The 23,245-nt window shown below is 45.1% G+C and overlaps 1 protein-coding gene across 3 annotated transcripts in view; it reads left to right on the forward strand.

Annotated features, from left to right (window-relative positions):
* Positions 1-730: 730 nt before the first annotated feature.
* The window catches only part of Osbpl8 (oxysterol binding protein like 8), a 133,300-nt gene continuing 110,785 nt past the window's right edge, over positions 731-23,245 (forward strand). For all 3 annotated transcript variants that reach the window (XM_036169573.1, XM_036169574.1, XM_036169576.1), the window contains exon 1: positions 731-1,145. The gene's annotated coding sequence lies outside the window, so the exon portion shown is untranslated. The remainder of the gene's footprint in view (positions 1,146-23,245) is intronic.

Raw genomic sequence — 23,245 nt, forward strand, 5'->3', positions numbered from 1 at the left:
CACAGGATGGAAAGGGGTTCCTGGGGCGGGGTCATGGTTAAAAAAGCCAAAGAGTAAGAGTTGAGGTACTTAAAAAATAAACTAGGCTTTATTTTCCAATTGAGAGGTAGTGCCAAATTGCCACGTACTTGTTTAAACTGCCCACCAGCCTCACTGTAAAACTTAACGACTGTAAAAAAAGGGGCGGCGGGGGGGGGGGGGGGGGGAAGCCTGCTGCTAGGCTATTTTCATCCCAGCGTGACTGAAATCCACGTTTCAAACCTTTTCAGGGGGAAACACAGCAAACGAGTGAACGTTTGCAACAGTGAACGTTCTATTGCAAAGAGGAGGCGGCAGTTCCCCAATGCTTTTCCAGCCCCGATTTTCGCCTTGAAGCCTCCTTTTCTAAGGCTGGCTGGGCTGGATCTGGACCGAGCCGGAGCTCGGGAGGCGACCTCCTTAGGTGAGCCAGGCCTTTCCACAAAGCTTCTCACCCCAGGGGACCCGGCGGACCCCGGGGACGAAGGGAAACCGGGGGGCGCAGAGGCGAGGTGACCGCGACAGCACACCAGCGCAGCTATAAAGCTCGCGGGTCTGCAAAAAGAAAAAAAAAAAAAAGGTACCCGGGGGCCGCCGGGCCACGTGACGGGAAGGGGGCGTGGCCTGGCGGCGGGCGCTGGGGGGCGTGGCTGGGCGCGAGGGGGCGGGGCCTGGCGTGGGCCGGCTCCTGGCGGCTCGCGGCGCCCAGAAAGGCGGCGCCAGGGCGGATGACAGCATTCGGCTGCGACGCGCTCCCAGCTGGGCGGCGGTGGTAGCGGCAGCGGCAGCGGCGGCCAGCAGCGGCAGCCCGAGCGGCGGCAGCAGCGGCCAGCAGCGGCAGCGGCGTCCGACTTGGCCGCCGCCGCCGAGAACGGCAGCGGTAGGGGAGGGAAAGGGGCCGAGGGGCCCCGAGTTCCCGCGCCGCTCCGGCCCGAGCGAGCCCCCCGCCGCAGCTAGACTGCGCCCTCGGCCGGGGCTGGCTCGCAGTTGTTGCTGCCGGCCACCGCGACCGAGAGAAGTTGCGGGGCGCGGGGTCCCACCGGACCCGAGGACCCCGGACTCGGGCGTCCCCGGGATCGCACGGAAGCCTGCTCCCGGAGAGCCGCCTCCCCGGGGGCTCCGCATCGGTGAGTGGCGCTTGTCCCCGGAGTTGGGGGGCCAGCGGAGTCGTGCCTTCTTTTTTTGGGGGGGGACGGAGCGCGCGGGCGGGGGTGGGGTAGGGGGTGACCGGACTCCCTCAATCCCGCGTTCCGGAGCTCGGGCCCTGGACACTCCCCGGGCACCCCGCGCCGCGAGTTCCTCTCCCGCTCCTTTGTCCCTGGTGGAAGGGAGCTCGGCCAGGCTGGCGGCGGGGGTGGCGTGTTTTGGGGCCCACGGTAGGTGCGTCTCTGTCTGCAGCGGTACAAAGCCCGGCGGGGACCTGCCTGCGATGGGGGCGGGGGCGGCTCGGCGTTCGGGGTCCCGAGCGTCTGCCCCTCCCCGAAGTTTGACAGGGCGATGGCGGGGGCTCGCCGGAAGCCCCCCGCGCGCGGGGAGGGCGGCGGCGGGGCGGGTGGGGGAAAGACCTGGCGCTTTGTCGCTCTCGGGGCGGTTTAAAGGCAAGGCTTGAGGTTTTCCTGTGACAGGCCCCCCCCCCCCCCCCCGAGGCTGTGCCGCGCTCTGCAGACCGCACCCGCCTTTGCAGAGAGTGTCGCGGTGTTCCCTAAACCTCACCTCCGGTGGCCTGCTCGCCAAGCACCGGAGAAAAGGCGGCGCGCAGCGGGGTGGTGGTGGGGTGGGGTGGGGTCTTCGTGGCACCTTTTCCGTTTTGTTTGCTGCTACCGCTGTGGAAAGTGCAGTCAGGTTCCAGGGAGTTTGCGAAGAAGGGAGCATGAGCATGCTTTTAGTTCATTGAGCAACCCACTCAAGAGCAGCTGATGCGAAGCAACAGTAGGTGCAGATTTTTCCATTCACGAAAGTCATCTAACACTTCTTGATGAGCGACATCTGCGCCGGGAAACATAACCTAATTTCGTTTTAACTAAATGCCGTCAGAAATACGAACTTAGGTTACACTCTAAACATATGGGAAAACTTATCTGGCTGATGATAAGAGCATATCTGCTTTAAGTAACTCAATGAAGTTTTTGCCTTTTTTTTTTTTTTTTTTTTTTTTTTTTTTGCTGCTGGAAGACTTAAGTAACATTTAGTAGTGTTAGAATATCTTGGATGTGGCAGGGCTTGTTTTGTTTAAAGTAATTTCACTGTAAACAGCCCCAAATTAGTGCACCTTAAGGTCTTTTAAGATAACCTTTTAAAACAGTTTCTGCCTCTTGAAGAGAGCAAGTGAGGAACAGGTAAATTGCTTGTTACATTTCCTCCTCCCTTAGGGTTTCAACTGAATTTGATCATGCAGAGAGACTGGGGATCAGTGGCTAAGCTTGCTAGAACCTGTTTTGCAGTAAGATTCTTAAGATGCTAATTTTATAAAACAGGTTGGAGAAGGAAGGAAAAGGCCCTGCAATTTAAAATGCACTCTATTAAAAGTGCCCCTAACTTCAAATATGTAACTCATTCTTTTGGTAGCAAGTATGTAGAATCAATACAATATGCTTGTTCAAAGTTTTAGTAAAGGGGATAGATGAAACCTAAGACCTACCTAAAGGTCTTTAATTATGGAGATTAAGTTGTTGCGGTCAAATTCCATGTGAACAGTTTGAGCCACAGAGATCAACACAGGTGCCTAGAAATGCCTGTTTAATTAAAACTGGGCAGGGTTTAGTTCTTTCATTGAGTTGTGGTCATTACTGAATGTCATCTGTGCAGATGTTTTTTCTTTTCAGTTTTATTTTTTGTTTGTTTGCTTTCATTTTCTGAGATAGGGTTTTGCTGTGTTGCCTAGCTGGCCATGGCATTCATTATGTAGCTAAGGCTGGCCTTGGAACTTGACAAAATCCTCCGGCCTCAGCCTTCTGACTGCGTGTGTGTTCCACTGTGCCTGGCTTTTGCTACATTTTTGAAGCAAGTGAATGTTTCTTAACACAGTCCTAGGATTTAGATATTTGGTAAAATATCTAATTTTTTTAGTTTTTTTAAGTAAAATATAAAATTTAGATATATTTAGAAAACTTTAAAAACGTTCTGAATTTGTTTTTGAATTGAGAGTTATCTATTTTGGAGTTAGCTCTGCAATCCTGTGAGATGAAGTTCTCTTTCCACTTGCTTTTTAAGAAAATTGATAAAATTGTGAATTTATAAAATGTGCCATTACACAAAATATCTTTGTTTTTAGGGATAAATTACAAGATGTTAGCTAAATGTTGAGTGGTCTTAGTATGTTTCAACTTGGTTTGGGTAATTACTAGTCCATCAGCAATTGATAACAGATACAGAATTTATAGATGTTGTAATAATTATTTTTGAAAATATTTGTCCTTATAGCAAAACTTGAAGTGTTATATTATGATTATATTATATCCAAAGTTGAAAACAAGAATAACAATAATCTTGGAATACCAGGCAATCAAAAGTAGAGGATAAGATCATACCTTATTCTTACAAATATGATCTACAAATGGGGCATAAATACAGCTTAGAGCTACTGAGATGCTGGGCGTGGTGTTTGCTGGTTATCCTGCACTTGGGAGATAGAGGAAGGAGGGTTACCTTGGGTTTGCAGCTAGCCTTGAGATCCTGTCAACAAAAAAGGGAACCCAAACCTACGAAACAAAACCCCCACAAACCTCTGAGAAACTTTTAATGTAGGTGGCTGAATGCAAGGAGATCCCCAGAAGTACTTCGAGCAATTGTGGTTGACGGTTCCTTGTGGATGGAACCATGTGTAGATCTATGGACTAGTGTGTGCAGCTCTCATGTCAGTATATAAGAACCAGACCAGAGATTTTAGATTTATCCTTTCTACCTTAGTCTGTATTACAGACCCTTCATAAAAGTATGAAATCAAAGATGGAATCTAGAAGACATCATAATAGGGATTTCTCTTTCCAAAACATGTTGTGAGTCAGGCAGCTGGTAGGGAAGAAGTCCTTAACCTGGAGTTCCACACTCCCAGGCCTTATTCTTTTATAAATTCACCTTTGTTATCATTCTAGGTGATGTAAACTCTCCAAAATAGCAACAATTCATTTTGCTATTCACCAGCATTGAAAACTCTCCAAAATAGCAACAGTCTACTTAGTTTATCAGTTATTGTATGAGTAAAACTGTAATTCCAGATAGATGGCTGGAGGACAAATGGAGTGTGTGATAGTGTCATTCAGAGTAGATACAAGTGGCGAGACACTGAAGGGAGTCATTTGATCTGGGAACTTCTTGGAGAAGAGGAGTTTTATGTTATGTTTTGGTGTAGGTTGTGTATCTGAAGGTAACTTAGTATCTTAAGAGGGTGAGACAGAGTGAGCCACAGCCGACCTGGTGCTGCAGGCCTGTAATCCCACTTACGTGGGAGTCTGAGACCAGGTCAAAGCCCACTTGATTTGCAGAGTGAGTTCAAGATTAGCCTGGACATGCTGGCGTGATGGCTTAGCCAGTAAAAGCATTGGCTGCCAAGCCTGATAACCTGAGTTCTGAGTTTGAGACCACCAACTTCCTTACGTAGTCCTCTGTCACACAAGCACTACCCATCCCTGTAAATTAGCACATAAATGCAAAACAAGAGAGACTGGCCTTAGCAACTTTAGTTAAAAGAGGGAACTGGGCGGTGGTGGCATGTGATTTGTTAACCTTGCATTTGGAGACAGAGGCAGGCGGATTTGTGGGATCGAGGCCAGCCTTGTCTGCAGACTGAGTTCCAGGACAGCTAGGGCTACACAGAGAAACCTTGTCTCAAAAAGCAGCTCCCTTCACCCCCCCACCCCCCAAAAAAGAAGGTAAAAAAGAATGTTGGAAATGGATGTAGATGAGTCAGAGAACAGAACAGAACAACAAAAAACCCACAAACACACTTTAAATAATGTCACAATAAACACAGTTTAAAAAAATTTTTCCTATTACATTAGGGAGAACTTCTCCCACCCCAGTGGTTATTTCTCCTAAGAATAATAATAAGAAAAAAAAGTCAGCATATTTTGTAAGAATACTTGAGTTTTCGGGAATGTCAGTATTACAGTTAGACCAAGGAAACTGGACTGAATATCAGAAAATTTTAGAGGGAGGTTTGATTATATCTTAAACCAGTAATGTCCCCTTGAGCAAATTACTGGCTTTTTTATTTGTAAAATGGGATAATATTCTTACTTTACATCAGTGTTTCTCAGCCTCCCTAATGCTGTGACCTTTTAATACAATTCTTTATGATGTGGTGACCCCAACTATAAAATTATTTACATTACTGCTTCATAACTGTAATTTTGCTACTGTTATGAACTATAAATATCTGATATTCAGGATATCTGATATGCTACACCCATGAAAGGATTATTTGAACCCAAAGGGGTCATGACCCACAGGTTGAGAACCACTGCTTTGCATGATGGTTGGGAGAATGAAATTATATGTACTTTCAACTGTCTACCTCAGTATTTAGCATGTGGAGAAATTTCAGCAATTATAAAATTACGTAAAATATTCTCTTTGCCTCTAGATTTTTAAATGCTATTTTAGTTCATGTATCATTAATTTCAATTTAGGACCTTGCATATACTAGGTAAGTGCTCTATCACTGGACTGTTAGTGAACTAAGTAGGCTGGTTATGCTGAGTTCTCCTATGTACTTGATTTGCCTCGTTGACTAATGGTAATACCTTTTGAGACAGATTGTGCTTCCTCGGGCTGTGTCTGTCACCCTCAGATTCCTTGTAGTCAGATTTGACCTTGAATTCCTGACCCTCAGTCTGGTGCTGCCATTACAGGTATTCCCTACTGTGCCCCACAGGTAGTTTTCTTTGAGTGAAACAATGTTTTTTGATAGGAGTGAATCTTAATTGTATGACTGTCTTGTTACAGATCACAAGGAATGCTAGATTCTTCAGAACTGTAAAGCTTTAACTAAGGGACACGAGTGACAGAAAATCTGACCCTTTAGGCTTTTCTTTCCTGTATAATTAAAATATATATTATATGTTGTTTAATTATGTGTATATATGTGTGTCAGTGTGTGGGTATGTGCACATGAGTGCAGTTGCCCATGGAGACCAAAAGAGGGCATCCATCCCCTGGACCTGGAGTTCATAGGAGTTTGTAGGCTGTGGTGAGTCACTTGATATGGGTACTGTGAACCAAACTTGGGTCCTCTGGAAGAGCAGCTAGTGCTATTAACTGCTGAGCTATCCCTCCAGCCCCTAGACTTTGTTTAAAGAAACTATCTTTATCACTATATTTTTCTGTCCATTGTTTTGAAAAACAAAAGACAAGAATTTTTCACGTTACAGTAACATTTACTAAAAAAATTCTCTATTTTTAGTGATATGGATGAGTGTAAACCATGAAGATGTTTACTTTCTGTTTTATTCTAGAATTTAGTAGTTTTTGAGTTAATAGGCTTATACAACATATTTCTCTTGGTGTGCACTTGTGTGTACGAGCATATTTGAATATACTCATGCATGCGTGCCAGTGTTGTGCTTGCTGAGGAAGCTAGACTGGTTAGCTGCCAGCAAGCTTTATGTATGTACTGAATTCTTCCCCAGTGCTGGGACTGTAAATGTTGGCCACTGTCCAGCTTTTACCCAAGGTCTAGAGACTGAACTCGGCTCCTTGTTTGCAAGCCCTTTAACGTCCAACTATCTCCCTAGCAGACTTTGCAGTGTTTCTTAGCTAAGCTTTTTGCTCCAGTACTTTCTTGTTCTTTATGAATCTCAAAACTTCATTATACTTTGTGAATTCTTTGTGATCTGTGGAACACTCTGATATATATATATATATAAATACACTTAGCACTCTTAGTTTCTAAAAGTCCTTATCCTATTCTCACTTGAACTCTTGAACCCTCTTTTTATTTATATATATATATATTACTGTTTGGGAACACACACACACACACACACACACACACACACACCCCATTGCTTGGGATAGACTTTGAGTTTCTAAATGGTAAAATGTTGGTTACCACAAATCTCCTCTTTTAACAAGAGCCTGAAGGAAGGGGTTATGGTTTTAGATCTTGGCTCTTTTCAAATAAAAAAGAAACTTTCTTATTTTAGGGTTGTTAAAAATTGATAAGCTGAAAGGGAATTAAAGCTCCTGCGGGTGTCTTTGAGGAATAGTTAGTTAGTTGCTTGTGATAATAGTAGCTAATGTGTATTGACTCCTGTCTATGAACCTTCTTGACACATACCATATCTAATCCTCACAAGGACCACCGCCCTCCCAAACCAGGTTATTCTTTAAAAGACACTCAGAGGTTGAGGATGGGTAGTGGAGGCCACCAGAAGGGTTTGAACTTGAAGTTAAGCTGACAGTGGACTCTGCCCTGCGTCTAAGCGCTCACTGCAGTTACCTCTAATGACTGCCACCCAAGGCACTGGATTTCTGGTTGCCAGATGCTTCATATGAGCAGCAGTTTATACAATTTCCTAGTGTCTTGCAGAGAAACCCAGCCCTGTGTGAGTTACGGAGTCTCTGGTGGGAGTGCGGCCCTCTGGGAAGAGGAGCTTGGTCTCAGCAGCGTTTGGGAGCAGCAGTGATGAGCTGGGAAGCTGGTGACTAGAGGGCTTGGGTCCGTTGTTCAAGTGAGACTGGAGTAAGGACCTCCAGAAACCAGGTGTGCTAAGTGTGTCATTTAGTGTCTTATGGCCGTCTGTCCTACCGTTTAAGATGAGCGGTTGAGATGTAAAGAAAAACAGCACTGTGCATCGTAGCGTGGCGTTTATGACGGTGCCTCGTGCATGCTTTACAAATATTGCTAGTAGTGCATTCTCTTCTCATCATTATTTTGGAAATACAGAGGAGCAAAACAGCATTGGCCTGGCGCCAGAGTGGATTCGGAACTACTTACCATCTCTACACCGGCCAGGGCTGGCCACAGGGGAAGAAAATGCATCTTTAAGCTGAATCGATAGGTTGAAAGGGAAGCCATGTGAAGGCCGTGGACACACCCCGGGAGTTAGTTTCTCATGGTTCTTACTTAGTAGGGGAGAGATGGAATATTTTACTAGAAAGTGAAGGAAACAATTAGCAGTGAGAACCAGCAAAAGCTTGTCTTGAGGCTGCTGTTAGGAGGGAGGAGACCAGCTGGAGAGAGGTAGGAAGGGCAGATGCCGTTTCTTGCTTACATTGGCTTCCTCCTTGTCGTCTAGTGAATGTGGTAGAAATGCTGTGCTGTCACTGCTGGATTGAAGGGACAGAAGTGGGCGCTCTTTTTTTTTTTTAAACTTTCTCTTCAGTTGAAAAGCCAGGTCTGGAGACTGGCGTTCCTATGGGTGATAGACATAGGCTTAAAGGCTCTAGAGTCCCCAAATTAGCAGGTGAAGTGCTTGCAAGGGCTGCCTGCTTAGGTAGCTAGCTCATGCTTGCACAAGCGTGAGGACCTTTCGAGCTTGAGAACCTGAGTTCAATTACAGGTGAGTGCCTGGGGCTTACTGGCCAGCTAGCCTAGCCTAATAATCAGTAAGCCTCGGGGCTCAGATAGACTGTCTCAGCAAAACTAGGTGAACAGTGTATGAAGAATAACACTCGAGGTTGTCCTTGGCCTCCACACACCAGTGTCCATGTGTTACTTTAGACACACCTATACCCTCTCCCACACACACCTGCAAAGTAAACAAACTGGTTCCAGGTGGAAGAAAGTTGTGCACTAAACAGGAACACACAACAATAGACTGTAATTTTGATTGTGGGAAGCTACTGGAAATTTGGGGTTAGGTAGCTAATGCTGTAACAGCTGTAAGCCATCAAATAGATGACATGTTTGAGGTCCTAAGAATATCTGTTAAGATCGGTGGCTGAGGTGGGTGGTGCTGAAATGATGCTGTTACATCATACACATAGCATATGCCATGGACTCTAGGAGAGCCAGTGGCCAGACCTGAGAGGCCTATGAAGATGCAGAGGGCAGTCCTTGAGTCTGTATTTAGATGAATCCTGACCGTCTCCATGCCCATGAAAGCTTTGTCTTGTATGCAGACATTATCATAAGACGTAGGAAGAGAAAACCAAAAGCTAGAAGAGTTTCTTAAAGAAGAATTTCTCAGCTTGGCATACAGTATTTTAGCTGGCTAAGTTTTTGGTTGTGAGTTCCTGTGCATTAGAGAACGGGTAACCCCATGCCTGCACCCACTAGATTCCAGGATTACTTTAGAACCGGTAACCCCATGCCTGCACCCACTAGATTCCAGGATTACTTTAGAACGGGTAACCCATGCCTGCACCCCTAGATTCCAGGATTACTTTAGAATGGGTAACCCCATGCCTGTACCCACTAGATTCCAGGATTACTTCTTTTAATTGTAACAACTGGAAAATGTTTCAAGTCATTGCAAAATGTCCTCTGGGGGAAGTGAGCTCACTTTCAGTAGAGAATTAGTGCCTTAAAGACAGAGTGAACCTGAAGGAAAAAGACTTTTTAAGCTACAAAGAATCACCCTCTTTATTTAAAGAACTTTTCCTTCTGCTAGGGAATAGGTGCGGGTTCATGAGAGGTGCTTTATGTATATGGAGGGAAGGAAAGCTGTGTTGTGTTTGTAAGGATCTTAGTTTCTATTGGTTTTTTATTTATTCATTTAGTTTTTCCTTTTGAGACAAGTTCTCACTGTGTGGCTATGGCTGGTCTGGAACTCACTGTCTAGACTAGGCTGACACGCTCCTTCTGTTTCTCAGTGCTGAGATATAACTATGTGCCACCATGTCTAACTGCTGTTCAATCTTGACCCGTACTTAATTCTATCAACTTCATACTTAAGGCCTTTCCTAACCCCGGTGAAGCCAAGAGTCAAATGTAGGACCTTGAATACTCTAGGCAAGAGCGCTACCAGTTAACTGTCAGCCCAGGTGAGACATTACAAAACTTTTCCATCTTTCCCTTTCTTTATTCTACTCCTAAAATCATGGCCACTTTCTATTTCCTATATAAACAGTTTCTGCTATGTAACTTCAGCTCTGCATGGCGTCCTGAGGTTGTTTACAAGTGATGAAAGCAAGTGATGTTGATAGTATGACTATGTAAATACTATTAAGGCAGGTCAGGGAGTAGGCACAGACTACGTCCTTTTGCTTACGGTATATGCCTCTCTCATAGTCTCCTCTACTACTGTCCACTTACTCCGTCCATTCCCTGTTGTACTGTGTGCAATTGAGTTGTCAGCCTCTAGCCTTTAGGTCTCTTCCTCTAACTTCTTTGTTATACTTTTTTGTTTGTTGTGAGACAGGGCCTCACACTGTAGCCTAGGCTAACCCAGAACTCCAGCTGATTCCACACTTAGAGCAGCCCTTCTCCCTTCAGCCTCTTGAGTGCTAAACTTACAGGAGTGAGCTAGCATGCCCAGCCCTCATTCTCCAACTCTTTAACTGGATAACATGGCTTCCTTCCCTCTGTATTCTTGTTGAAGTATACATTCTGTGTGTGTGTGTGTGTGTGTGTGTGTGTGTGTGTGTGTGTGTGTGTGTGACAGAGAGACAGAGACAGACCGAGACCAGAGGACAGTTGTTGGGAGTCCTGGGCAATTGCTCTTCACCTTTTGTCCTTGAGCTAGGGTCTCACTGAGCTTGGATCGTACTGTTGTTCTGGTTAAGCTGGCTATCTAGCAAGCTCAGTGGTCTTCTGTCTCGGTCTTCTGGTTTCAGGCCCTTCAGCCCAGGCCACACTGCCTGGCTTTTTAGGTGCTGGGGATCCAAATTGAGGTCCTCATGCTTGCTCAGCAAGTGTTCTTTGCTTTTTTGAGCCCTGTCCTCAGCTCACTTTTGTGCTTTCTGAGACAGGGCCCATGCAGTCCACACTTTCCTTGAATTCACTTTACAGCCCAGGATGGCCGTGAACTTTCTGTAAGAATATAATGTTAGAATCTAGCTGTTGCTCTGGCCCTGGCCACAGTTCACAGAGCCTTTCCCTTTCACAGACACCAGTAGGTACCTACTGAGACATGGTCGGTGAGAGTCGAGCTAAAAGACTCCAAGACGCCAGGATCTTTTACGTGGGCTAGTGAATTTCATCAAAGGAGGTTTGTTTCATCCTATATCCATGTCCCCTCCCTGCCCCTTGCCTGTGAATCACAGAGCCTGGCTGTGACTTGTGTGTTCAAACTGCTCCATCCCCAGAGAGGTGGAGTGTGACTTTCTGATGCACAGTTGCCTTTGCAGTCTGAACCCTAGGCCTTGCCCACCGTATGGAATGCCTGTCTACTGTGTCCTCGGTGCTGCTCTTTTCCTGCTTGCTTGGTGGGTTCTTAGAATGATCCTGCTGGTTCTTTTTCCTCTCATACTTGGGATCCTTGTCTGTGTTGGGGGGCTTCCTTTGCCCCCACTCGTAGCATTTTCCTGAGTTAATCGGCAGATTTTCTTTTTTCTTATGTTGTACTAGCATTATCCCCTGTGGTCAGTTTGTCTTTTTGTAGTCGTCCTTCTTCAGGCTCAGTTTTTCCCTTAGATGCCTGGTGATTGCTGGTTGACCTAGCGTTTGCAAGGGCTGGGCATCCTTCCCTTCTGCCGTGTTTGAACTATCACCCGTGTTAGGCTTTTCTTTTGAGTAGGTGCTCTGGTTGGAGCATTTGAGTCTGTCCTCTGGCCAGTGTCGTTTTAGGTTAGAAGGGGGGTTGTAGGTTAGCAGGGAGGTTGTAGTTAGGAGCTAGCTGGTAGGGCTGTCGACCTGCCTTCCTGCCTCATTTTCTTTTTCTTTTTGGAGAAAAGATGGAGGAATGAAAGAAGGCGAAAATAAAAACTCTAAGTACAACAAGTAGAGTGGTTGCCACAGGTGTGAAGTGCTGGGTTTTATCCCTAGGACCACCACAGCCCAAACGCAACCCACAGAAAAAGAGGTGTCGTTTCCGAGGAACAGTGCTTAGAGCCTGGTTTTCAGGGCTTGGTTGCTTGATGCCTTCAGTACGTTAACTCGTAAGCTGTGGCTTATTGCTTATTGCGGAGGACTTTGTAACTGATGATAGTAGCTTCTTCAGACTTCTCAACTCAAAGTATAGTTTTGTGATTTTAATTTAATTCAGAAGATACATTCTTGCCCAAATCATTCACTTAGGGCAGATGAACTGCCCAGTGGCTCAGAGTGCCTGATGTGCAAGCCTGCCCTGGGTTTGATCTCTAGCACACTATCAGCGAAAGGAGAGAAACGAGCCCGGAAGTTGTCCTCTGACGGATGTGCTGCGACAGTGTGCACCTCCCGCCCTCCCCAGCATCACACACTCAAGTTTTCTACCCTTTTGCTTGATCAGAATTTCTTTTAGGAATAGACTGTGAGTGTAACCGTCATCTCCAGTATTGCTGATTTTTGGTAGTTATTCTTAATTTAAATAGTAAAAGTTGTGTTGATTTTCATAGATCTTTTTTGAGTTGGCTTATACAAGCGTTATTAAGTATCTTGTTTATTTGCATTATAAATTAAGGATAATGAGTACTTTGGTTGTAGTAATTTATACCTAGAATTAAAACCAAGGAACATCTAGGCCATGGTTTGGTAGGTATTCAACTACATATTTTTCTTTTATGGCCAAGTCAGAAAGCCATTCTAAATCTTTATTAAGTCTGAAGAAATTGTTTTTGGAGTAGAATATTAGTGATAAAATCACAAAGACTATTTTGAATTAAGATTAGATCTTACGTTTCAAGATTTGATTATTAATAGATTTTCAACTTAAGTATGGGTATGAATTTTTACTTGTGGGAAACTGGGTAACTAATTAAGTTTATTATAACTGTTTGCCATACTTAATGAATGAGAAACACATTTACTTTTTCTAGTTCCTCAAGTGAAAACAAGGTTAATACTTTTCTTAGAAAAAAAACTTTCAAGAAAATAGAAAAAATAAGTAGAGCCAGGTGAATTTTGATTTTCATTTAAACTATGTATCTTTTAAAAATTTAAACATTTACTGTATAGAACTAAATTATTAATTTGTGGTTTATAGCACATAATTGTGAGCACAGTCCTTAAGAAGACTTGAGTTACCCTTTGAGACCTCTGTGATAGGCCAGAGGAACCTAGCATTTCGGTACTGATTCAGAAACTGACACACTGGGGAATAAGAATCCTGCCAGAAGACTGTTACCTTTCTAAGTGGATGTGTGCCCTTGACAACCATTTGGCTGCTCTGGGTCTTCGTAAGGAAGAGCACTGGGGACAGATGGCCTTGAGGGGTCTTTTGAGGAAGATGTTAGAGGTTAGAATCCATATCAGGAAATGTGCTGAACTAGGTAATCCTTAAAACAATTCTGGAATCAATGTTATTGCCATTTTGCAAATGGAATTACTTCAATTTCTACAGACCATGTTTAAGCGCACTTAGGAAATACAATGAGAATTGTCAGTTTAGTTAAACATAAGCAGGACTAGAGGAAGAACACGTGTTCTGGTGTCTCTTATAAGGTGATGAGGAGAGTCGTTTTCAAATTGCTTTGTGCACTGGCAGCTTGAGTAGTCGCTAAAGAGGAATAGACTGGCTGGGCATGGTGGTTCCTGCCTATAATAGAGCATTCTGGAGGCAGAGAGAGGACTGTCAGGAGTCTGAGGCCAGCCTGGTTACATAAAGCCCTGTCTCAGAAAACAAAACAACTAAATGTAGCTCCTCTGAATGGAGGTGACTTTTTGTTTTTGTTTTGTCTTATTTTGTGAGCAGGGTCCCGTGTACTCCAGTCTGTTCTCAAACCTTGACCGCCTGCTTCTCCTGTCTCCACTTCCGAGGGGCTGAGATTATAGATTATAGGCCTGTGTTCCCATGCCTTGCTTGAGGAAACCTCTATATGGATGCAAATTCTGCTGCATTAGTTACAATGTGCCCTGAGATTTTTCTGTTAGTTCTGTTTCCTATTTAGGTTGATGCTGTGCTGATCTGGCACCACGCTTTAGAGAAATAAGTTGGTGAATGAATTTTTTCCATTTTAAAGACTGTCAGATTTTGTAGAACAGTTTGCAGAAGTTTGCATGATAATTATTGGCTAAATATAACTAGTGTTACATAATTTTTGATGGTCTGTGGCTTAGTACAAATCCGAGCAGCTATTCCATTGGAGTGTCTTACATCTAAATTTCATTTTTTCTTAAGAACTTTAGGTAGATAATGGAGGTTGGGGATGGAGCTGGTGGAGTGCTTGGCTTGCATTCAGTCCTCGGCATGGTATAAAGCAGGCCTGGTGCATATGCCTGCCTGCACTCTGGAGGTAGGGGGAAGAGGATGAGAAATTCAGAGTCATCTGTGGCGGCATAGCACATTGGAGGTTAGCTTCAGCTACCTGAAACCCCGTTACAAAAACTAGACAACCATCCCCTTTAGATTTATAGGTTACATTATCCCTAAATGCATAGCATTTGGATATCAGTGTACTAAGTTCAGCTAATAATAATAATAAATAGATAGGATTGTGGAGGAATTTGTGATATTAATCTATCTTGTGAAGGTGTTTGTTTTCCCTTCAAACCTTCCAGATGTTTAATGGTGTATCCTCAGTTCTAAGAATTGAAAGATAAGAAAAATACCTCTAGTGTTTTTCTAGTTTTGATTTATCAATTTATTTTGTTAGTTTTTGAGACAAGGATTGTTTCTGTAACTCAGGATGGAGTCCTCTGGCACAGGCAGGCACTGACCTACTGCATCCCTCCTTCCTTGGCCTCCTGCTGGCTGGGATTATAAGCATACACCCACCATGCCTAGCCTTCTATTACTTTTTCAGTAATCAGTTTCCTCTTGTGGTTCTAAGATAAGTCACCGTTACAAGACCACAAATCAGTTTGAGTGGAAATCACCTCACCAGGAGCTGACAGTTGCGTAGGAGCTGGGTGGATATGTGCTCCGGCTTCCTTGAGCTTGTGTGTGTGCAGGAGGGAAGGAATGCTGGCAAACCAACTCTCCCACGGAAACTCACCTTGTGGGAATTCCTAATAGGAAGGAGTGTAGGATGCTATAAGGATTTGCTGACCTAGAGGGTGAGGGGATCCAAAGAAGGTGACGTGAACTGAAGGATATTTCTTGTTTAATGACCCAGAAAAAGCAAGGGACTCAGCCTGTGCTAGAGATGACAGAATTCACTGTACCTAGGGGGAAATGTGTGAAAAAGACAGTGCTCAGGAAAGGGATTGGATCATCTGCGGCATGAGAGCATCTAAGAGTTAGAGTTCTGTCCGCTTCCTGACTCCTAACTCCTGAGCTCCAGGGCAGGGTATCATGTTGTCCAGTAGACCAGGCTGGTCTCAAACTGCATGTAGCCAAGGATGACTTTGACTTTTTCTTTCTTTTTTTGGTGTCAGGGTGTCACTGTGTTGCCCTGGCTCATCTAGAACTTGGTATGTCGACCAGCTTGCCCTAGAAGTCACAGAGATCAGCCTGCCTGACTCTGCCTCCAAAGTGCAGTGTTTAATGTGTGTACCTCTATCCCTGGCCACCTTGAACTCTTGATACTCTTGCCGCTGACTCCTAAGTGCTGGCATTACAAATCTGTGTTACCACACCCAACTTTAAGAGTTGTGATTTCTGTGTTAAGGGTTCACAAGCCCATATTCTCCCCCCCCCCCCCCCCAGACAGGGTTTCTCTGTGTAGCTTTGTGCCTTTCCAGGATCTCGCTCTGTAGACCAGGCTGGCCTCAAACTCACAAAGATCCGCCTGCCTCTGCCTGGCGAGTGCTGGGATTAAAGGTGTGCGCCACCACCGCCCGGCACAAGTCCACATTCTTGCTCTACCTGTAAACTACCTCAGTATGGAGCGGCTGTGTTGCTAGGGTACCCTTTATGGCAGTCCGTGCTGGGCAGACCCTTGGCTGTTTCTGGAATAGCATCTGTCCAGGGACCCAGCATATGCTGTAGCTTGCTGTGCCTGGAGGAGCGCTGCATGCCCTGCGCTTCATGCTGCAGTCAGAACAGCCAGAGAAGCACATGTGGAAGATGCTGGCACACTGATCCTGGAGGTGATGAGGAGCAGTGCTGTGAGGAGCAAGTCTCCCCCTGGCCACAAACTACCTGGATTGCTACCTGCCCTGCATCCCTGTCACAAAGTCAGTCACAGCTCGCTGGTACAGTTCGCCTGTTGCTGTCTTCTAAGCTGTTCAAGACCACACATCCACCCAGGCCAGGCAGTGTCTCCCTGTCAGTTGTGGGGATGGGAGGTGCAGGTCTTGGGGAAGGAAGCTCAAGGAGGACCTCGATGCAGTGATGGCATCTGATTTCCTGGCCCCGTTTTTCCACTGACTCTATCTAAAAGCACACCTAGACCTTTTGGACCTCTGTGCTACTGATCACTCCTTTGCCATGTGTTGGCATAGGCTGCATAGGAGCTACAATGCAGGGCCTGGATGCTTGTTCCACATCCAGGAACAAGTTGATAGAACTGTCAGCAGACACTGAGGTGGACTGCCCCTGGCCTCGTCGAGAGTAGATCGAAGCTGCATTCAGGGAAGGTCTGGGGGAGCTGCCTAGGTTATCCTAGTCCAGTGCCCAAAGCCCTCACCACTCTGGGAGCTGGGGGTCGGCCACACCAGCATTCCCACAGACATGACAACCACCCAACAGTAGACCTGGCTGGGGCCCCTCCAGTGGTCACCAAGTAGAGGAGGGGCCCCTGCCACCTGCCACCTGCCACCTGCCTTTAGGAAGAATCTACATCACTTCTGAAGCCTGAGTGGGGTTCCTCTCTTTCTCATAAACCCAAGAGGTCTTACTTATCCCCACAGTGTGCACTGTGGGCCTGGTTAGCCATATGGGTGTCTTTATGGCCAGGCATGGACTGCTTCCCTCCTCAGATCAGTGTGGCTCTTCCATCTCCAGCTGGGGCTAGGTCACCTTGGTCAGACAAATCGAAACAGGTAAAATCCATACACTCTGTCTGGAACTCTCATTTTCTCAATGTCAGAATGCTCCAGTGCCTTCCAGAGGCCCTTTCTTAGGTTATCATTTATATCAGGGTCCTGCAGGTTTCTTGATAGACATGTGTGAGGGGAACTCCTAGATGTCTCCTTTAGTATATTTTAAAGGTCCTGTGAACCCCGTGCTCCTTCCAACTAGAGTAGATAAATAAATAGAGTTTAAAGGGAGCAAGTAAGAAACCAGAAGAGGTTAGCTAGCAGTGTGGTGAGACGGGGAAGCCCCTGCTTCAGTTAACATGGACAAGGCCTTGGGCTTGATTCCCAGCTCCAGACTGAAAAGCAGGTCTTTGGTTCCACTGAAGACCCACAGAGTCAGAAACTGGAGGATGTTTCTGATTCATCTTAAAAGATTTTTAACCTGGGGCCCAGCAGTTAAAAGAGGTCTGTGTTCTTCCAGAGGAACTGAGAATAATTTCTAGTACCCAAATCAGGAGCTTCAACTGCCAGCAGCTTCAGCTCCAGGTGATCCAACACACACACACACACACACACACACACACACACACACACACACACACACACACGGTCTTTTAAAGAAAGATTTTGAAATCATTGCTGTAGGCCTTTTGATGTATGGTTTTTGAATACAAGTTTCGGCTGGTGGTAAGGAGAGAAAATACCTGCACAAGAGCAATAGTGTAGAAGAGAGTAACGATGAAGAGCCGAGGCTCTCACACTCTTGTAGTCCAGGCACCTGAAGGCTGAGGCCAGCATTTTGACGGTTCAAGGCCAGCCTCTGGGCTACAGGGTGAGCTCCAGTTTAGAGGATCAAGAACGCCTCTAGAGGATGGAGAGGCAAAGTGGGCATTAGATTTGGTGATAAATGAGCTTTGTGTGAATAGTAGAAAAGTTAGAAGGATGGGTACTATTTTTCCATGCTTTAGAAGGGAATTGGAAGAAAACATAATTTTCTCACTTAAGACATCTCTTACTCTTTAAACTGTGAGAAGTAAGTAACCTTGAAGACATCCCACTGTAAGAGTCTATCAACAACTGCTGTGCCTTGAGTATAGTTTGTTGCCTCCAAAATGCATGTTGAAATGTGGTCATGAATGTAAGAGATGATGGGACCTTTAAGAGAGAGTTAGAAGTGATGAATATCGTTCCTATGGAATCAGATTCATTCTCCTGAGTGGTTGGTTAGAGTCAGGCTGCCCTTCCCACTTTCCCTGGGCATCCCCACCTGCCCTTTCCCACCGTGTGCTGATGCGCTTTCTGCTTTCACCACACGTGGGTAACTGATCATGGACTTCCCAGTGACTTTCTTTTAATTCCTCAGTTCCAGACATTTTGTTATGGAATCAGAAAATAGACTAAGACAGTGGTCCCAACCTTCCTAACGCTGTGACCCTTCAATACAGTTCCTCGTGGGGTGGTGATCTCCCCCCACCCCCAACCATAAAAGTATTTTATTGCTACTTCAGAACTGTAATTCTGCTATTGTTATGATCATGATGTAAATATCTGTGTTTTCTGATGGTCTTAGGTAACCCCTGTGAAAGGGTCCTTCGACCCCCAAAGGGGTCTTGACCTTGAGAACTGCTGGTCTAAGACCGTGTGTAATACTCTCTTACTGTTGTGCCTGCTAATTCTAAAATCCATAATTTACTCCTAGAAGTGAGCTCGTTCACCATTGTCTTCACCAGCCTTCAAGGTATGGCACACCATAACAACATTTAAACGTACAGAGGAGATTCAGGCATGGATGTGTGGCCTGCCACAAATACTCTTAAAAATGAGTAAAGCCAGCCTGGAGAGATGGCTCAGATTGCTCTTCCAGAGGTCCTGAGTTCAATTCCCAGCACCCACATGGTGGCTCACAACCATCTGTAATGAGATCTGGTGCCCTCTTCTGGTCTGCAGGGACACATGCAAATAGAACACTGTATACATAATAAGTAAATCTTAAAAAAAAAAAAAAGTCCAAAACAAACACCAACAAACATGAGTAAAGCCCGTTTAACAAACAGGCATGGTGGTGCAGGCCTGTAGTCCCCAGCACCAGGGAATTGGGATAGCAGCAGGAAGACCAGGAATTCAAGAGCCTCACCAGCTACATGACACCTGTCTCAAAACAAAACACTTGAATAGTTAGTGTCTGTTTAAAAAATAATGTGTAGATTACAAAATACATTTAAATCTATTTTATAATTCAGACCTTCCTTTCATTAATCTATCTTGTTAGAATAATTCTAATAAAGGTTATGCTATCTCTCTCTCTCTCTTGTTTTTGGAGACAGGGTTTCTCTCTGTTTACCTGCTGCCCTGGAACTCACTTTGTAGCTGGCCTCGAACTCACAGGGATCTGCCTGTCTCTGCCTGTCTCTGCCTCCCGAGTGCTGGACTCCTGCATGTGTGAATGTGGATTGCAGGCACAGACCACACCTTGATGAGGTTGTGATAGTCGACAGTGAAAGGCACTTTTAAAAATCATTTTATTTTGTTTTTGAGACTGTCTCACTCTATCTAGGGCTAGCCTTGAACTAAAACAGTTTTCCTGCCTCAGCCTCCCTAAATGCTACCACACTCAGCTGGGAAGACCACATTTAATGTGCAGACCAGTTAAGATCATTTCAGGGTCAATGCTGGTTATAAAGCAATACCCTGCAGTGGTGAGAGGGTGAGCTTGTGTGTTTGATAAAGAGGAGGGAGGGGTGAAGAGATTGTGAACTTAAACTATCTCTGATTTCACCCCCAAATTTCGTAGTTTTACACCCCTCTCTCTTTTTTGAAACAGTATCTCTTTGAAAACCAAGCTACAGGATCTGCTGCCCTGTGCCTCTCCCTGTGCCCCCTGAGTGCTGGGATTAATGGTGTGCAGCAGGTTTTCTTCAAGGGAAAAGATTCGGTTCTATACCAGCACACACTCAGTGTAACATCCAGTAGCTATGGAGACTGGTTCTTTGGCCACCAGACTCTATTGTCTGAAATAGTTGGAAGACTCCCAGTTAGTCTTCTCTCCTGCTCTCTCTTTCTGAGAACACAGCGAATGCATATACATGTTTGTATGGGGGATATTTTAGAAGCAGAGCCAGAGCTGTGTTATAATGCTAGTTTTCAGTTTTCTACCAATCAGTTTTAATTCTTAGTAAGTCCTCATACTGATTTTGTCTTAAAACATTAGCGTAGTACTGAAGAGACTTAGGACCTGGCCTCCTGCCCTATGGTTTAGGCAGATGACATCGGCACTCTGTGCTTGGTTTCTTCATCTGTAAAATAAATGGTGTTGAAGGGTTGATTTGAAGTTTCCTAATTGCTCTAAAATGCTATTGAGGAACACTAGGGCTTTAAAGAGCAGGCTTTGCATTATATATAGAAAGTGATTATCTCAATCCAGCTGTGAACACTTACAGGGATAAACTCATGGCAAGTTAAAAATGACAGTGCCGAGGAGAAGGGGGCAGAGTGGATGTCGGAAACAAGATGAACAGGATTCAAAAAGACGACTTCTTTTCTAGTGTACCCAGTAGGTGGGTCTGCTACTTTTAACATAACAATGACCTAACATGGGAAAAAGTAGCTTCATTGAAACTTAGGGTAGGTGGGGTGTGTGTGTGTGTGTGTGTGTGTGTGTGTGTGTGTGTGTGTGTGTGTGTGAGAGAGAGAGAGAGAGAGAGAGAGAGAGAGAGAGAGAGAGAGAGAGTGCCACTGGGGGTGGGGGCATTATTTTGGATAGTCAAGGCTGGCCTTGAACTCCCAATCCCCCTGCTTCTACCTCCCAGATGCTGGGATTATAGCCATGCACTACTATACTAACCTTATATATTTTTGATGGAAAATTCAAATCATGCTTTGGGGGAGGTGTTGGGAATATGATTGTATCACTGACTGCTCTCGGAAGGTCAGACTAGTTTGATCTCCGATCTGCTCAACTTTTTTTTTTTTTTTTCTTGAGAGTTCTGTCATCTTCTTGAAGTGAGTGCCTTGGGAAAGCAGGGTGGGAGTCCAGGCCTAGGAAGCACTGATGGAAGAAAGCCAGGAGTGTGCCTCCCAGTCTCTGGCTTCTGCTTGCCTGGGAAAGCAGTCTTAGCTTTAAGAATTGCTGGGTGAAGGTGTTGTTTTTGAATTACCATTGCTGGTTTATTAATTATTGATTATGGTTAGTAAACATAACTTTGGGGCTGTGGGCCAGGGCACATCCCTATAATCTTTTTTTATTATTAAATATGTTTATTAAAATTTTTTTCCATTTTACATATTAACCCCAGTTCCCCCTCCCTCCCACTCTGCGCCCATCCACTCCTCAGAGTGGGTAAGGCCTCCCATGGTAGTCAACAAAGTCTGGCATATGGGCTCCAAAAAAGCCAGTTCATGCATCTGGGATAAGTCCTGGTCCTGCTGCCAGGGACTCCACAAACAGATCGAGTCACATAGCTGTCACCCACATTCAGCGGGCCTAGTTCAGTCCCATGCAGGTTCCCGAGCTGTCAGTCCAGAGTCAGTGAGCTCCAACTAGCACCGGTCAGCTGTCTCTGTGGGTTTTCCCATCATGATCTTGACTACTACTACTACTACTACTACTACTACTACTACTTCTTCTTCTTCTTCTTCTTCTTCTTCTTCTTCTTCTTCTTCTTCTTCTTCCCCTCCTCCTCCTCCTCCTCCTCTTGAATGTCGAAGGTTATTTATTGAAGGAGGGAGGAGGTCTTAAATACAAACTTACAGCACAATGGGGGAACCCCAGTTGGCAGAAGTTCACTTCTGATGTTGTTGGTTTTTTTTTTTTTTTGAGCTGAGGATTGAACCCTGGGCCTTGCGCTTGCTAGGCAAGTGCTCTACCACTGAGCTAAATCCCCACCCCCGCTCCTGATGTTTTACAATCTTGCATCTAAGCAGTTATCGTCCAATGTGCTGGATTCACAGACAAGGAGCTTCCCTTAAGCATTCAGGAGGGTGGAATCTCTCAGGGAATTAGCATAGGGAGGATATCAAGGTCAAGGTCGGCAAGCAAGGCAACAGTTATCTAAAACGGGGGTCAGGGACCTACAGGTTCCCCCCTTTTACTAAAAATTAGCTTCTGACTTAGGTTGCATGGGACATCAGCAGGTCACCTTACCCGTCATGGAGGCACTTGTCCAGGCCACACAGGTGTTCTGTCTTAGGTTGGTGAGCACCCCCTAGGCATTACCCATCTCTGAATGCTCATTATCATACAGGCTCAATTGTGTGAGAGATGTAGAGTTGACTGTTGTCAAAGATCTCTAAGTGGCGCTGGGCTTGCAATCTGTGTGTTCAACACAGAAAAGACCAACAGAAGTCTTAATCCACCCATAGCCGGTAGGCTAAAGGCAACTGAGCCATTCCCTTCCTTAATGAGTCTTACTGCAAATTGGAGACCTTGTAAGATGGTATCCTGAGAGCAAGTGGAACTTGAGTTTGTAAATTTATAGCTTTTAAGGCCAATTGAAATGTATATAACTATTGATTTCAATTTGTCATGCCCAATAGGATGAAAGATAAATTAACTGTGGTAGCTACTTTTGCTGCCAGGGTCTCCACTGTGCTAGCTGTAGTAACCAGTTATGAAATGGCAATCCCAGAAACAGTAGTAGCATGGTCGTCACTGTTCTAACAGCAACAATGGCAGCAGTGATGTCAAATTCTCTTCTGGAGCATGTGGGTAGCCATTGGCATGGGCACAACTCTAGGAACATGAACCGCTAAGGCCCATTATTCTTGATCCCAGCATGACCCAAGCTGGCAGCTCTTAATTTGTGATGTTTCATTGAGGGTTGCTTAGTAATTGAGTAAAACCAGATCTTATTATAAGCAACAGTCATCCTAAGGTCCTCCATGTTTTATATATATCCTTATGGTTCTGTGGGTTGTAGTCTGATTGTTCTTTGCTTTCTATCTAGAATCCACTTATGAGTGAGTACATACCATGTTTGTCCTTCTGGGTTTGGGTTACCTCACTCAGGATGATTTTTTTCTAGATCCATCCATTTGCCTACAAACCTCATGATGTCATTGTTTTTCTCTGCTGAGTAGTACTCCATTGTGTATATGTACCATATTTTCTTTATCCATTCTTCAGTTGATGGGCATCCAGGTTGTTTCCAGGTTCTGCCTATTACGAATAATGCTGCTATGAATGTAGCTGAGCATGTATCTTTGTGGTATGATTGAGCATTCCTTGGGTATATGCCCAAGAGTGGTATGGCTGGGTCTTGAGGTAGTTTGATTCCCAATTTTCTGAGAAACCGCCATACTGACTTCCACAGTGGTTGTACAAGTTTGCATTCCCACCAACAGTGGAGTAGTGTTCCCTTTGCTCCA

This window comes from Onychomys torridus, chromosome 20 (genome assembly GCF_903995425.1).
Source record: "Onychomys torridus chromosome 20, mOncTor1.1, whole genome shotgun sequence".
Lineage (NCBI taxonomy): Eukaryota > Metazoa > Chordata > Mammalia > Rodentia > Cricetidae > Onychomys > Onychomys torridus.